A 15,717-nucleotide genomic window follows, 5' to 3' on the forward strand; every position below is an offset into this window, starting at 1 on the left:
AACAAAAAGACTAACAATTCAATTTAAAAATGAAAAAAAAATGACTCAGGCATCTCCCCAGAGTGACAGACAAGTGGCCAACAAGCACAGAGAGTCAACAGCAGTAGTTACCAAGGGAAAACAGACCAAAGCCTCAGTGGGGTGCAGCGAGTACAGACCAAAGCCTCAGTCAGATTCCAGGTCCACCACAAAAAGGGCAAAAGTTTTAAAATGAAATAAGGTACAGGTGGTGTTGGGCTAGGCATAACGGTGCACACCATAATCCCAGAATTGGGGAGGCTGAGGCAGGAGCATCACCTTGAGTTTCAGGCCAGCCTGGGCTACATATAAAGCTATCTTTTACAGCCCAGCATGGTGGCACATGCCTTTTAAATCCCAGCACTTGGGAGGCAGAGGCAGGCAGATCTCTGTGAGATGGAGGCCAGCCTGGGATCTACATAGCCAGTTTCAGACCAGCGAAGACTACACAGTGAGACCCCGTCTAAAAACAAAACAGCTGGGCTTGGTGGCACACACCTTTAATCTCAGCACACAGGAGGCAGAGGCAGGGGGATCTCTGTGTGAGTTCCAGGACAGCTGGGGCTACAAGGAGACCCTGTCTCAAAAAAACCAAATAAAAAAATTTAAAAATAAATAAATAAATAAAAACAAAACACTAAATATTTGGGTGGAGGAAACCCCAGATAGAGACTAGGAATATAGCTCAGTTAGTATAGTGCATGTTTGCCTAGCATGCAGGAACCCTTGGGTTCCATTCCCAGCACCCCATAATCCCAGCACTCAGGAGGTGGAGGCAGAAGATCAGGAGTTCAAGGACATTCTCAGCTACACAGCAAGTAGGAAACCCCCATCAAAACAACAAACCACACCCAACCGAATAGATCAGGTATTGGGCTGGGAGTATTATTCAGAGAAGTTGTCTAGCATGTACAAGGCCCCGGGTCCCACCACTATCAGCACACACACCACACACACACACACACACACACACACACACACACACACACACACACACACACACGCAGTGGGGACAAGGATACAGAGAAATCTGAACACTTGTACTTGCTGTGGGTGTATCAGATGGCTTATCCACAGTGAAAACGGTTGGGTGGCAGCTCAGGTGGAGAGTGTTTTCCAAGCACACACAGGCTCTGACTTCAATGTCCAATGCTAGAGAGAGAGAAAATGTGGATGTTAGTTAAACAGAATTGCCACATGGCCACATCAGTTTCACGCCTAGGTAAACACACAAGAAAACCAAACAGTGGTGTTTAAGTAGGTGTCTGTCCCAGATGTTCATAGCGGCACCGTTACAACAGCCAGAAAGTTGAAACGACGTCAATTCCATTGGTAGATAAATGGAAAGACAAGGTGTGCAAGATGCCTACAATAGCTCATCATCACTCAGTCATAGAAATGGATGGGGCTGGAGAGATGGCTTAGAGGTTAAGACCACTGGCTGCTTTGGCAGAGGCTGGGTTCAATTCCTAGCACCTACATGGTGGCTAACATCCATAATTCCAGTTCCAGGGGATCTGACGCCCTCTTCTGACCTCTGTGGGCACTGCACAGCATGGATGCACTTACAGACATGCAGGCAATACCCTCATGCACATAAAATAAAGATAATAAATAAAATATAAAATATTAAAAACAAAAGAATTGATGAGGTGCCTACACATGTGGACAGACTCAGAAGTACGCTAAGTGAACAAGACCAGGCCCCAAAGGCTTCATAATATAGGATTCCACAATATGAAATATTCAAAATAGGTAAAAATCCATAGGGACAGAAAACAAACAGCTGGTGTGGTAGGGTAGGGTAGGAGTGCACCCTTGTAATCACAACACTTGGAAGGGAAAAGCAGGAGGATCAGGAGTTCAAGGTCATCCTCAGCTACGTACTGTGGTAATGACTTCTACAAAATGGATATACTCTGGACAGAGAACTTTTACCTAACCTTGCAAGCAAAAAAGTTAATCTTACAGTTTGTAAAAAAGTCCAGAGTCATGTGCTCCTCTTGTGACCTGAGCACATGACCTTAGTCCTACCCAAGATAGACAGTGCATGGCTGTGTGCATGCATGCTTTACATATCAAAGCACCAAATCCCTGAGAACAATGAGATTGTTTGTAGTTGAGTGTGTGGTGTTCTTACTTCCCCATTTCATGCTGGAGATCCTGCTTCAATGAAGAGCGAGGGAAGCCCTTGCTCAGGAGCACAGTTCCCAGAGACATCTGAAGGGACAGGTGCACAGGCATTCAGGTCCATCTTGGCTTTAAAATGGATGTTAAGGGGCTGGAGAGATGGCTCAGCAGTTAAGAACACTGGTTGTTCTTGCAGAAGACCCTGGTTTGAATCCCAGCACCCACCTGGCAGCTAACAACTGTCCATAGCTCCAGTTCCAGGGGATCTGGCAGCCACTTCTGACCTCCTCAGGCATTGCATGACACGGGTGCACACGTGTGCATACAGGCAATGCATGCATACACATAAAATAAAAATAATAAATAAAAAAATTTAAAAAACGGATGTTAAGAGTCAGACTTTTTTTACTTTTTTATTAAGGCATAGCTGTAATATGGCTTAAATGTTGAAATATACTAGTTCGTGGTCAGCCTGGAACACAACAGACTCTGTCTCAAAAAGTCATAAATGGGGAGGGAGGAGGAGAGGAAGTAGAAGAGGAGGAAGAGGAGAGGGAGAGAGGAAGGGAAGGGAGGAGGAGGAAGGGGAGAGAAGAGGACAAAGAGGAGAAAGAAAATTGATGATTGGCAGGGACAGGCTGGGGAGGATGAGGATTGGCTCCCAAGGGCGTATGGGGCTTTTTTTCATAGTGACAAAATGACTCAGAGTTAGACGCAGTTCGCACAGTGTTGCTGAGGTACTAGAAGCCTCGTCCTGCTGTTGCCCGCCACCCTGTGACATCTTCCCAATGACTCAGAGTAAGAGACAAAGCCCCTCCATGACCCCCAGGCCTTGCATGAGTTGGTCCCTCCAGGTCTCTGCCCTTAGCTCTCTCTATTCCCCCCATACTCCTGTGGTACTGCAGCCCTGTCCCACCCCATCCCACTGAGGTTTCCTTGGACTGCCCTCCTCCTCAGTTCTGCTAACGTTGTTAATTTTTGGAAAATAAAAGGAAAGCTAGAGGAGTAGGAGACAAGCAGCCAGAGCCAGACCTGCAACAGGCAAGGAATAGATCTTCCTTTATTCAGAGAAGATACAGTGAGAGGTAGAGGCTGACCATGGGAACCAAGCATCTACATCCAGACAAAGAGAACAGGGTTTTATACCAGGGTTGTGGGACACCACTGCACTTAGTGAGGAGTTGAGTTAGTGCCTGGGCTTGGTGTCCTTGGAGTGATTGAGGATCTCCTTCTTGAGATTATTTACCCAGGAACTGGCAAGAGTGTTATCTATGGCCTTAGAGGACAGATGTGGGCTCCACAAACACTTTCTCTCAGCTTGGGAGTGACCAACTGATAAGGGGTGAGCAGAGCCAGGCTTGAGCAAGGCCAGGCTGCCAATTTAGGGCCAGCCAGTTAGATACTTTAAGGGAGTTATGGCTTTCCCTAACAAGGCTTGTGGCTCGTATGCAATTCACAATTCACACCTTCTATCAAACGTCCTCATCGCCTCACTGTCTTGTGCAAATCTCTATCACTGCTAGACACCCTACAGAGTTCTGCAACTGTCACCAGTGCCTGTCACCCAGCTCCTGTCACCTGCTCACATGTCATCATACAGTTATGGTCTATCTATCTCCCCTGACCTAGGATGCACACTCTACAAGGGCAGAGATACTGGTTTAGTGATAAATCTCCTGAAATAAGGCCTGGTACATAGTAGGTGGGTGAATAAATAAATATCTAATCGATGAATTGTGGAGCTATGGCATTGCAATGAAAAGGCACACCACACAAGTGAGATGGCCCAGTGAGTAAAGGCGCTTGCTGCCACGCTCAGTGACCCGAGTTCTATTCCTGAGACACTCATGGTGGAAGGAAAGAACTGACTCCCACAAGCTGTCCTCTAACCTCTGTACTGCACAGAACATTGTGGCATGCATGTGCAAGTTTGCACACACACACATAATTAAAGTAGGAGGAGGCATACAAGAGTGTCTGGTTCATGGAAAGTGCTCAGTAAATGAATCACAGCTGCTATTCTCTCATTTTGGGGGTCAGGGGAGGAGGGTTGAGACAGGATCTCACTATGTAGACCAGGCTGGCTTTGAACTCACAGAGATCCACCCGCCTCTGTCTCTCCAGTGCTGGGATTAAAGACATGTGCCACCATACCCGGCCTCCTATTTTTAATTTTAATTTTTTGTTTATGTTTTGGTTTTTGGTTTGGGGGACAGGGTCTCCTTCTAGCCTGGAGCTCCTTATGTAGACCAGGCTGGTCTCAGTCTCACAGAGATCTGCCAGCCTCAGCCTCTGCCTCTGCCTCCCAAGTGCTGGGATTAAAGGCATGCTACATTTTTTTTTTAATGTGTATGAGTGTATTGCCTGCATGCATATAAGTGCACCCATGTCATGCCTGGATCTGGAGTTAGGGACAATTGTTAGCCGCCATGGGGGTGCTTGCTGGGAATTGAACCTGGGTCTTCTACAAGAGTAGTCAGTGCTCTTAAACACTGAGCCATCTCTCCAACCCATAAAGGTGTGCTACTTTTAATTTTTATTTATATATTTGGCTTTCTGAGACAGTCTCGCGTAACCAAAGTTGTCCTCAAACTTGGATGTAGCTGAGGATAACCTTGAATTTCTGATCCTCCCACCACAGCCTCCATATCCTGAGTGCTGAGATTACAGGCATGCACCACCAAGTCAAGTTTTATGCGGGCTTCATGCATGGCAATCGCTCTACCAACTGAGCCACACCCCCTGCCCATTACTGCAGGGTTTTACAACAGTCTCCTGTATCTCAGGCTGACCTTGAAGTTGACAGGAAGGCAAGGATGAGCTTGAATTCTTGATCCTCCTGCCTCAGCCTCCCAGTGCTGGGATTACAGGTATGAGTCACACAGTTCTGCACGTCTCTGGTTCTCACTGGACATCATTCTCAATCCAAGGTCTAGGCAGGCTACACCTGCTGTTGCCACCACAGCCCTCCTGGGTTTCACTATCACAGCTTTCTGGAACGAGCTAACTGTCTTCCAGGAGTGGAAGCTTGGGGAGGACAGGGTGAGGTTACTCTTCCTTTTGCTCACTGTGGTCTGGCATGCAGGACGTGCTCCATCAATGATCCCTGAATGAAATGAAAGACAGAGGATATGCTTTCCAGTCAAATCTTGCACAGGGCTTAGAACTCTGAACTAGTGACAGATTTCAGGGACGATGCTTTAAAATGTGTTTTAACTTGCATTAAAATTTTTATTATTTTTATTTTATGAGTGTTTTGCCTGCATACAAGTGCACCTGTGTTGCGAGATGCCCAAAGAAGCCAGAAGCGGGCTTCAGATCCCCTGGAACTGGAGTTATAGACAGCTGTTAGCTGCCAGGTGGTGCTGGGAACTGAACCTGGGTCCTCTGGGAGAGCAGCCAGTGCTCTTCACTGCTGAACAGTCTCTCCAGCCCCTTTTAATTACATTTTATTTATTTATTTATTTATTTTGTGTATTCATGCAAGGGAGGGGCTCTAGTCACAGCACACATGTATAGGTCAGAGGACAACTTGTTGGAGTCAGTTCTCTCCTTCCACCACATGGGGCAGCCGGGATTGAGCTCAGGTCGTCGGGTTTCACAGCAAATATCTTTACTCACGGAGCCACTCACTGGACCCTGAGCTTGAAATTGTTGTGGTCTCGGAGACGGGACCCAGTCAGTCTCAGAGACAGAGATGCAGCAAGGTAAAGATTCTTTTACGGTTGCAATCGGCCAAACTCACACTCCACAGGAACAGGAGATCAGCGGCGCGAGTTAAAACAGCATAGTCCTTTTATAGGCCGTCTATGATCTGCACGCAAGCAAGCTCAGAACAAAGCAGAAATATGAGGTTAGCAATTTAGCAAGACTTACACAAACTTTACAGCATAATAGGAAGTCGAGAAAAATCTTATCGATAAAATTTCTTGACACTACGGTCAGCTAGTTTCGAGAAACCCATTTTACAAGTCAAGTTTGCTGATTTTTAAAAATACCCTTTCTGATAGAATAAGAATATGAATCTTACTTCAAAGGAATTAAACATTAAACCCCAGAAAAAAAAAAAAAACCCTTTACCTCAGCTGAAAAAGTTAGACTGATGATTCAACTCGTATCAAAAATATTGAAGGGAGAAAAAACAGAGAAATTACAGAAGTCAGACGAGGTCAGCAAGGCGCCAGCCTCTAACAAAAATAAAGCTCTGAGAAGAGCAATTGCCAATCACAGCAGCTCAGTGTCTGACCTGGGACCACCCAGGAGCCGACTCTGTGAAAGTCAGGCCCGGTTCCTAAGGATTCCCGAAGAATTTGTAGCTTTCCCCCCAGACACACCTTGATGACAACTTCTGACCTCCAAGACTGCTGCCCTTCCTCCTGGATGCACTCCCCGAGGCCAAGCGACCCTCCCTGAGTCACCAGCCCAAGTTCGAATTCCCCGACCCTACAATCTGCTAGCTGTGTGTCCTTGGCCCAGGCACGCCTCCCCTGGGCTCTCCTTTCCTGCAAAGTGCCCGGGTGGGGCTGGGGAGGCCTGGGATCCGATCAAGGTGCTCAGTCTCACCTTTGGCAGGCCTCACTTTTCTACTCCACAAAGTTTGGTGAGTGGCAGGAATGTGAGGGGGAGGGTCCAAAACCGGACGCTTACTGGACTTGTAATTGCCCAAGGCCCCTACCCTCTGCAGGTGTCAGGTCTGGGGCAGAACTGACCAAGGCAGGAGGTGACAGGTTCTCCCTCCCCCGCGCCCATCCCCCGCAGCTGGTGACGCTCAGATTCCAAAAGCGGAGGACCTGGGGTGGGGGCGGGGCGGGGCGGGGCCAGGCGGCGGGCGAGTCCGATTGGCCCCTGCGCGCCACGTGGCCCCAGGGTCCCGGTGCGCCCCTGCGCTGCGGCGGCTGCTCAGCTAACGGGCTGCCCGCTGCGCTCCCTCCCTCCCTCCGTGTGTCGGCGCTCCCCGCAGGCCTCCCCCGGTAGGTGAGTGTGCTGAGTCGCTTCAGGGCACCCTGTCCCAGGGATGCGGGGACGGGCACCCCACGGCGGGTGGGAGGAGAGGGTGGGCGCCCTGCCCCCCGGTGGGTGCGGGCGTGGGCGTGCGCTGCGGGAGCGGAGGAGGGCGCGGCCATCCCGGGGTGGTGCAGCCGGTGTGTCCCGGGAGCTGATCCGGGGTGCAGGAGCGCGGTGACAGCGCCTCTGAGGCGGGGGGGGGGCTGGGGGAGCCCCGACGAGGGTGTGGCGCGAGGCCGCGGGCGTGCTGCTGCGCCGCCCGAACTGGGGCGGGGGAGAAGATACTTGGAAGGTCTCGGGGACGGGGAACTAGGGACCCTCCGGGAATGCTGGAGGAGTTGCCCAACTTTAGGAATCTGAGGAGTGGAACTCTCTGCTGCACACCAGATGGCATGGAGAGGGACTCTCTGTTGCCCAGCGTAGAAGGACCGGGTGACCATCCCGGTCAGGGCTCTGGTATACCCGGCTCCCTGTTGGGCAGATGCCTACCTGTCAGGGAGCATCTGCAGGCTCTTAGAGGGATGCGCAGGCCCCGCTCTTTCTTCTGCTTTTTAAGCTCACCCCTGTGTCGTCCCAAAGTTCAGCGGACCTCAGGTGCCAACCAGATTATCCCCGAATCCAGATCCCAACCACCCACTTGCAGTGTGACCTTGAGTCGGTGGCTTTCCTACTCTGAGCCTCCTTCTTCCTAGTGCAGATAAATTCAGCCCCTTTGAGAGGAAACTGGCTGGGAAAGTGGGTCAATTGAAAATCTTGAGTATAAATTTGGGATGCCTGGGCCACCTGGATAGGAAGGGAAAAGAGAAAGGGCCCCTTGGGAGGGGGACTCGGGCCTCCACTTCCTCCCTCCTTCCTCTTCTTTTTGTCTAAACTCTGGTGGGGCTTCCCAGACAATTCCAAATTTGGTCATATGGCTCCTGGGTTTGTGAAAGATTCCTGGTGTCGTGACCCCCCCCCCCAAGAATCCGCTCCCCTTTTCTCCCACCTCTTCCCTCCTGCCCAGAGCACACCTCGAGGCCACTGTCCCCACCCCAGTCTGCTTAGCCAGATTTCCTAGCCCTTCTGAGCTGGTCCACTGTGTCTCAGCCCCTGTGCATCCTGACCTAGCCAGCCAGCCTGAAACCTTTCAGAAGACCCTGGTCCCCAGTTCTAGGGCCTGGGCTACAGTTCCAGCCTGGCTGGGGTCCTTGGACATGCCTCTTCTCTCTAGGCCCTTGTCCCCTATAAGCAGTGTGTTGAGATGGCTGCCACTTCCGGTGCTGGGCTTCTCCAACGGTTTTCAAATCCAGGATTCTGGGAGTTGGGTGGGGCTGGGCAAGGAGGGAGGCCTTCATCCCTACACCAGCTGTGACTGTCGCTCACCCATGTCCCTTTACTTCCTGTCTTTTGTTCCCAAACCTCCATCTGCTGGGACACAAACCCGTTTGTGGTTTCTGGGTAGGGGATGCAGCTGTTGCTGGGCAGACATGGATCTACCCTGGGAAGGGAGATGCTGGGATGGGGGTGGGGGTGAGGACTGCAGCACTGGAGGGTAGCCAACGATCAAACATCTGCACTGCAGCACCCAGAGGAGCCCAGAGACACCAGGCCCAGCCCCACCCATCTCAGCTCCACCACCCACCTTTACCCCTTCCCCTCTAGAAAGGTGAGACCTGTGCCCAGGAACCGAGCTGGTAAAGGAGATTGGTCTGCATGGTTCTTATGGTGCCATTCTAACACCAGTGGTGGCCCAGTGCACCCCTAGCCAGCTTCAAGAGACTTCCTGGGTGGGGTCAAAGCCCATGATGTGGTTTCTACAGATTCCCCCTATAGTGGACCGGAAGTGGGGGTTTTATCCTAGCTTGCACAATTCTTGGCTTTGAATCCAACCACTTCGATTTGCATTCTACTTTCCATTTACATTTGGAATTTCCTTTCCTACTGGGCTGAGCTCCCACCGGGCTCTTGGGGACTGTCCATAGCTGGGTTCTGTGAGCCCAGATCCACACCCCCCCCATCATCAAAGGAGGTTGAGACTGATGCCTTCACACAGTGACAAGCTGGCAGGTAGGAAAGTGCTTTGTAAACTGTAGAGCGCTCGGTGCAGAGGAGCGAGTGCTGCCTTTGTAACCGCAGAAGGGTGTGGTACCCCAGGAGGCCAGGCCACCTGAGCCCAGATTCCTCTTTCTTAGACTGATGTCCCTGATGCTCCTTAAGTAGAACCATAAGGCAGTCACCACTATCACCATTGAACCCTTGCAACTGAAGGCCCTAGGGAAGGAACCCTTGCTGTGGTAGACACTGGTATTAGCCCACTGCACTGTGAGACACTCCAGCCCTCAGAGGTAAGGAAAAAGTGGCTAGAGATGTAGCTCGCTGGCCTTGCATTCTGGAAGCCGTGGGCTCCATCCGCAACAGGGGATGAACTGGGTGTAATGGCACATGCCTGCCACCCCAGCACTTGGAGGTGGGCCCTCCTCCATCACATACAAAGTTGGAGGTCAACCTGGGATGCACGAGGCTCTGTCTCAAAAGAAACACAAAAAAGTAAGCAAAAGTAACAGCTATTAAGCTCTAGTGAGCACTTCCTGTGTGCTGGGTCCACTCAGCTTGTCTTGATTCTTTTCACCTTCACCATAACTTTTTTTTTTTTTTTTTCAGCTGTCCTGGAACTCACTATGTAGACCAGGTTGGCCTTGAACTCACAGAGATCCACCTGCCTCTGCCTCCCGAGTGCTGGGATTAAAGGCGTGTGCCACCACACCTGGCCTCACCATAACATTTTTTAAGACACTGTGTAGCCTAGCCTTAACTGGCCTGGAACTCACTATGTAGAGGACCAGACTGGCCTGGAACTCATAGAGATTTGCCTGGCTCAGCGTCCTGGGTGCTGAGATTAAATGTGTATACTACCACCATAACTTTTTTTTGTTGTTGTTGTTGTTGTTGTTGTTTTGGTTTTTTGAAACAGGGTCTCCCTGTAGCCCCAGATGCCGTGTAACTCTCTATGTATACCAGACTGGCTTCTGTCCCACAGAGATCAGCCTGCCTCTGCCTCCTGAGTTGCTGGGACAAAAGACATGAGCCACCACGCCCAGCTCACCATAACCTTAAGAGAGCTGTTTTTTTATTTTTTATTTTTTGTCTTTTTTTTCGGTCTTTTTGAGACTGGGTCTCCCTGTAGCCCCAGCTGGCCTGGAACTCACTATGTAGACCAGGCTGGCCTCAAACTCACAGAGATCTGTCTGCCTCTGCCTCCTGAGTGCTGGAATTAAAAGCATGTGCCACCACGCCCAGCTGGGGCTGTTTTTAAAGATAATTTGTAATGTATATCTGTTTGTGATATGTGTGTGTATATATGCATATATATATATGGTGTCCTGGTATGCATCATGTAAAGGACAACTTGTGTGTCTGGGGATGGAACTCAGGTTATCAGGGTGATCCACAGGTGCCATAATCCACTGAACCATCTCTTTGGTTCTGGACCAGAAGCTCCTATTTTTATCCCCTTTTCCCTATGAGACAGCTGCCTAAAGGCACTTGCCCAGGGCCGTACAGCATTTTTTTTCTTTTCTTGAAAAAAACAACAACAAAACTTTGTATAATGTGTGCGTTTGTATGTGCACTTGTGTTTGTGAGTGTAGATACCTGTGTGCTATTGTGCCTGTGTGTAGGTCACAGGACAGCTTGGGTGTTGGTCCTCACCTCTCAACTTGTTTGAGACAGGGCCTCTCTTTGTGGTCCTCTGCTGCCATAGGCAGGCTGCCTGGCCCACGAGCTCTCAGGGATTCTCCTTTCTCTGCCTCCCATCTTTTAGGAGGCCTGGGATTATAGACATGGGCTACCAAGCCCAGCTTTATGTGAGTTCCAGGAATTTGAACTCAGGTCCTCGCACTTGTGTGGCAAGTACTTTACCTACTGTGCCATCTCCCCCGCCTACCACGCTATACTGGGTGCCTTTGGTCTCAGGAAGTCTGACTCCAGGGAGCACCTGAGATGCTAGACTTTGTGGCCAAAAGTAACCTGACTGGAGACTCCAACCCAGATCAGGCCATTTCTGACCCTGGGCAGCCAGACGACCTCCTGGGGCCTTGTCCAGCTAAGGATCAATGACTCTAGGTCAGGAGATGGAAGACACTGCTCTCTAAGAAACTTGAGTGCCTGGAACTGAGGGGGTGGGGGCAGGCCCAGTGATGCATTTACCCTGCTCCATCAGCTGAGGAAGACCAGGAGTAGCTCCTGGCAGCTTCCTTCTGACTGGATGAAACCCATAAGAAAAGGAGAAAGAGAATGTTCTAGATTTATTTTTTTCTTGGTGCTGGAAGGAAACCCAAGGCCTCATGCATACTAGACAGATCATCTACTACTGAGCTGCATACTCAGCCTGAAAAGGATTTATGGAAGCCTCAGCCTTCAGAGTAAGGTAGACTCACCCCAGGAGGTACCCACGATTTTCTGAGGTACAAAAAGAAGCTTTTAGCCTCTGGTACTTTTAAAAGTTGTGTTGTTCTTCAACAGGGTCTCATGCATCCCAGACTGGCTCAGACCACTATGTAGCTAAAGATGACCTTGAACTTCTGATCCCCTGAATCCATCTCCTGAGCACTGGGATTACAGGCATGTACCACTATGCCCAGTTTTGTGCTGTGCCAGGGATCAAACCTAGGACATCATGCATGCTGGGCAAGCACTCTTACCTAGCAACTGAGCTGCATCCCCAGACTATAATACAGATTTTTTTCTATTCTATTTTTTTTTTTTTTTTTTTTTTTTTTTTTTAAAAAAAAAAAAAAAAAAAAAAAAAAAAAGAGGACGATAAATCTTTCACTGTGATATAGTCTTGAACTCAGAGATCCGCCTGCCTCTGCCTCCCAAGTGCTGGGATTAAAGGTGTGCACCACCACGCCTGGCTCTGTTCTATTTTTTATTTTTATTTTATGTGTATGAATATTTTGCCTGCATGTATGTAAGTGCACCATGTGTATGTAAACCCACAAAAGCCAGAAGAAGGTGTTAGATGCCTGGGAACTGGAGTTACATATAGTTGTTAAACTGCCATGTGGGTGCTGGGAACTGCACCTGGGTCCTCTTAACTGGGTGCTCTTAACTGCTGAGCCATCTCTCCAGCCCCGTTTTTCTATGCTGTTTTAAAGGTAGACTTTGTTTCCCATCACTGGTACCCAGCTCCTCTTGTCCTCTGGTTACTGGTGGGCAGACCACAGCCATGGGGACAGAAGTCTTGTCTCCCTAATGCTGGCCTGTCTCCGGGGCCTGCTGGTGAGCCTGGGTTGCCCAATAAGGTGTTTTGTTTTGTTGTGTTTTGACCTGTTAATCAATAATTTTCTCTATGGACTTGCTGGACAACTTACGTAACTTCTCAGCTCATCACACACACACACACACACTCACACACTCAGAGCACACTTTGGGGCAATGGTTCTTTTTTTTCTTGTGACTTCTCAAGGTTGTCTCTAAAGAAACCTGTTATAGGGGCTGAAGAGGTGACTGTGCTGTAACTCCAGTTCCAGGGATTCCCATACCCTTTTCTGGTCTCTGTTGGCACTTGCATTTGTCACAGACTCACACAGAGACAAGCATACATACTGGAGGGAGGGAGGGAAGGGGGAAGGGAGGGAGGGAGGGGGAAGGAAGGTTGCTTTTGTAGCTATCAGCTTGGGCTTCTGTGGCTCTGGCAAGCTAGGCTCTGCTGCCTCCCTCATTAAGCCAGTTAGAGACAAGAAATGGTAAAAAGCAGAGGAAGATTCATTCATTCAGGGAAATACACATGGGGGGCAGTGACACCTCACCAACCTTTGGGGTGTGGACTTGAGCGTTAGGTGTGAAGAGAGTAGGAACTGGGGCAGGGGAAGAGGTATGTGGTCTTGGTAAAAGTGGGTCTGGTTGCTCTCTCTGCTCCCATTTCTGTTTCTGCAAGGTGGCCCCTAAGAAGCCATTATCTCTGTCAGAAGCTGAGCACTTCTGTTCCAGGGTGTAGCCAGGACAGACCTCCTGGTTAATTATCTCGGGATTTGTTTGTTTGGGGAGAGTCTAAGGTGACTCTGGAGGGAAGATTCAAGATAGTGCCTTATCTCTGCTTTAGGACCGAGCACCGGAGACAAGCAGACTCTGAGGAAGGCAGAATCCAGGCTTGTTCTTGTTCTCAAGAAGTCAGAGCTTTTTTAGCTACTGCAACTTTGAAGTGTGGGTTTCACAGTCACACAGAACCAGACAGCCCTTAAGCATTATGGCCTTTGTCAATGGCACATATTAGCCTCTGTAGAGGGCTGTAGCAGAAGTGTCCAACTAGCAGTAATGTCCAAAAAGGCAAAGTCATGAGTCGTGTGCGTAGAAGAATGATCTTTTGGGGCCTGAGAGATGGCTCAGCAGTTAGGTGCACTGGCTGCTCTTCCAGGGGACCTGGATTCAGTTCCCAGCACCCATATGGCAGATTGTAACTGTCAACAGTTCCAGTTCCAGGGGATTTGACACCCTCTTCTGGCCTCTGTGGGTATCAGAGGGGGCGCATGCATGTGGTGGGGCACATACAAACATGCAGGCAGAGCACTCATACACATGAAGTAGAAATAATTATAAGAAAATGATCTTATAGGGAAAGGAATAGGCACTCAGAGGCAAAACTGGTTTTTCTACCCAAGAGGAGTGGAGAGGCCTCTGCTAGAGCAAGTTGTTAGAATTGCTTTGTCCCACCATCAGTTATCTACAACTTGAGCTATAAACAGCCCGAAGACAAAGAGAAACTATTATCAGAGCCCCGAGGGTTTTCTTTGGAGGTTTTTTTTTTTCTTCTTCCCTACAGTGCTTGGGTGGACAGCAGCTTCCAGCTCTACCAGGCCAGTCCTCAGTGGGTAACCAGCAGTCCAGCCAGTGAAGGTTATGAGGACTCCCAGGAGCGGGGAGTCCAGCAGAGACCAATGTTCTCAACTTTGCTAGCCAGGCAGGAGCAGAAATGAGTCAATCTCTGGGGTGGGCCTTTGGTCACTTTGAAAAAAGAGTCCGCAGGTTGGATTAGTAAAGCCAAAATGGAGAAATGCTGGTCTGGGTTCCAGAAGTGATAGAAAGTGATAATGAAAGGCATTCCTGGCTGAGTGAGGAGAGGGAGCCAGGAAGAAGTGGGAGGACAGAGAAGCTAAGAAGGTAAACGAGGGCCTTGAACACCAAGCTAAGAGGTCTGGCCTTGACCAGCACCATGGGAGACCCTCGAGCTCTCCTTACACATACATGTAGCGAGGGCCTTGAACACCAAGCTAAGAGGTCTGGCCTTGACCAGCACCATGGGAGACCCTCGAGCTCTCCTTACACATACATGTAGCGAGGGCCTTGAACACCAAGCTAAGAGGTCTGGCCTTGACCAGCACCATGGGAGACCCTCGAGCTCTCCTTACACATACATGTAGCGAGGGCCTTGAACACCAAGCTAAGAGGTCTGGCCTTGACCAGCACCATGGGAGACCCTCGAGCTCTCCTTACACATACATGTAGCGCTGTTGCAAAGTTTGGATCATTTAAAAATGAAGATTATCATTATTATTATTGTGCTCATGTGTGTGCGTGCACGCGCATGATGTGTTGGTGGGCACGTGTGCCAGAGTGCACATGTGGATATGGAAGGACAGCTTTGTGGAGTTCTCGCTTTCCACCTTTGACTCGTTTCTGGGGATCGAGCTCCAATCGCCAGGCTTGCATGGCAAGTGGCTTTACCTGCTGAGCCATCTCACTGGCCAGGTTTGATCATTTTCATCTTTGAAATGAACTGAAATTATATGGCTTAACAATAAAAGACCATGCGATGCATTCATGTGCATGAGCACTAATGCCAAGCACAAAGTGTAAGACTCAGAAAGAAGCAAGGAAGGGAGCTGGGCATGGTGGAGCACACCTGTATCCCAGCACTCAGGAGACTGAGGCAGAAGAGTTGAGGCCAGCCTGGGCTGCATAGTGAGACAATGTTTCAAAAAACAAAAATCAAAAATGGGCAGGTTGATTGAGCCCTTCAGAGATCTAAACAGAAGGATGGGAGTTTGTGTTTCTAGAGGAAAAGAGGTGACCCAGTCATATTACACAGATGAAGTCTCCAAGCTCAGGGTGACCTGTGGTCATTTCCAGCTGGACCAACTGTCAGACCTCCCAGTGTCCTCTAGAAAAGGTCTCTCTCAGACAAAAAAGGTGGGGCTTTGAGAAATGCCTCTGCCCTCACCCACTGTTTACTAAGGTAGGTAGAAGGAACAAGTTCTTACAAAGGAGCAGCCTCCTGTGTTCTGTCTGTAGAGGTCCGCAGTTTTTCTGAATGGCCACCTTGATGTATACCAAAAAATGACATTTGGCCAGCTTAGTTCGTAGAGTGCCTGCCTGGCATGCAGAAGGCCTGGGCTCTATCCCCAGCACCACATAAACTATGTGTGGTGGTGCATGCTGTAATCCCAGAACTCAGGAGGCAGAGGCAGGATGATCAGGACATCCTCAGATACAGAGTGAGTTCAAGACTAGCCTGACATAAAGGAGACCCTGTCTCAAAAAATCAAAAGCCTGGGGCTGGAAAGATGGCTCAGTGGTTAAGAGCTCTTA

At 49.5% G+C, this 15,717-nt stretch overlaps 1 protein-coding gene and 1 long non-coding RNA gene across 5 annotated transcripts in view; one reads left to right on the top strand and one right to left on the bottom strand.

The window, feature by feature from the left end:
* Nucleotides 1-1,044: 1,044 nt before the first annotated feature.
* LOC108491714 lies at nucleotides 1,045-6,914 on the bottom strand. Its single transcript, XR_001872874.2, has 4 exons — nucleotides 6,712-6,914; nucleotides 5,770-5,977; nucleotides 4,941-5,254; nucleotides 1,045-1,170 (listed from the first exon to the last, which is right to left on the bottom strand). It is a non-coding gene; the product is annotated as an uncharacterized LOC108491714 (long non-coding RNA).
* A 72-nt stretch (nucleotides 6,915-6,986) lies between these two features.
* The window catches only part of Anxa6 (annexin A6), a 58,347-nt gene continuing 49,616 nt past the window's right edge, over nucleotides 6,987-15,717 (top strand). For 2 of the 4 annotated variants that reach the window (XM_017802870.2, XM_017802871.2), the window contains exon 1: nucleotides 6,987-7,122. The gene's annotated coding sequence lies outside the window, so the exon portion shown is untranslated. Of the gene's footprint in view, nucleotides 7,123-9,388; nucleotides 9,477-15,717 lie in introns of those variants that run through there. The other 2 variants (XM_008851870.3, XM_029555413.1) reach the window with 2 other exon arrangements.

Source organism: Nannospalax galili, unplaced genomic scaffold (assembly GCF_000622305.1).
Source record: "Nannospalax galili isolate Female #2095 unplaced genomic scaffold, S.galili_v1.0 scaffold706, whole genome shotgun sequence".
NCBI lineage: Eukaryota > Metazoa > Chordata > Mammalia > Rodentia > Spalacidae > Nannospalax > Nannospalax galili.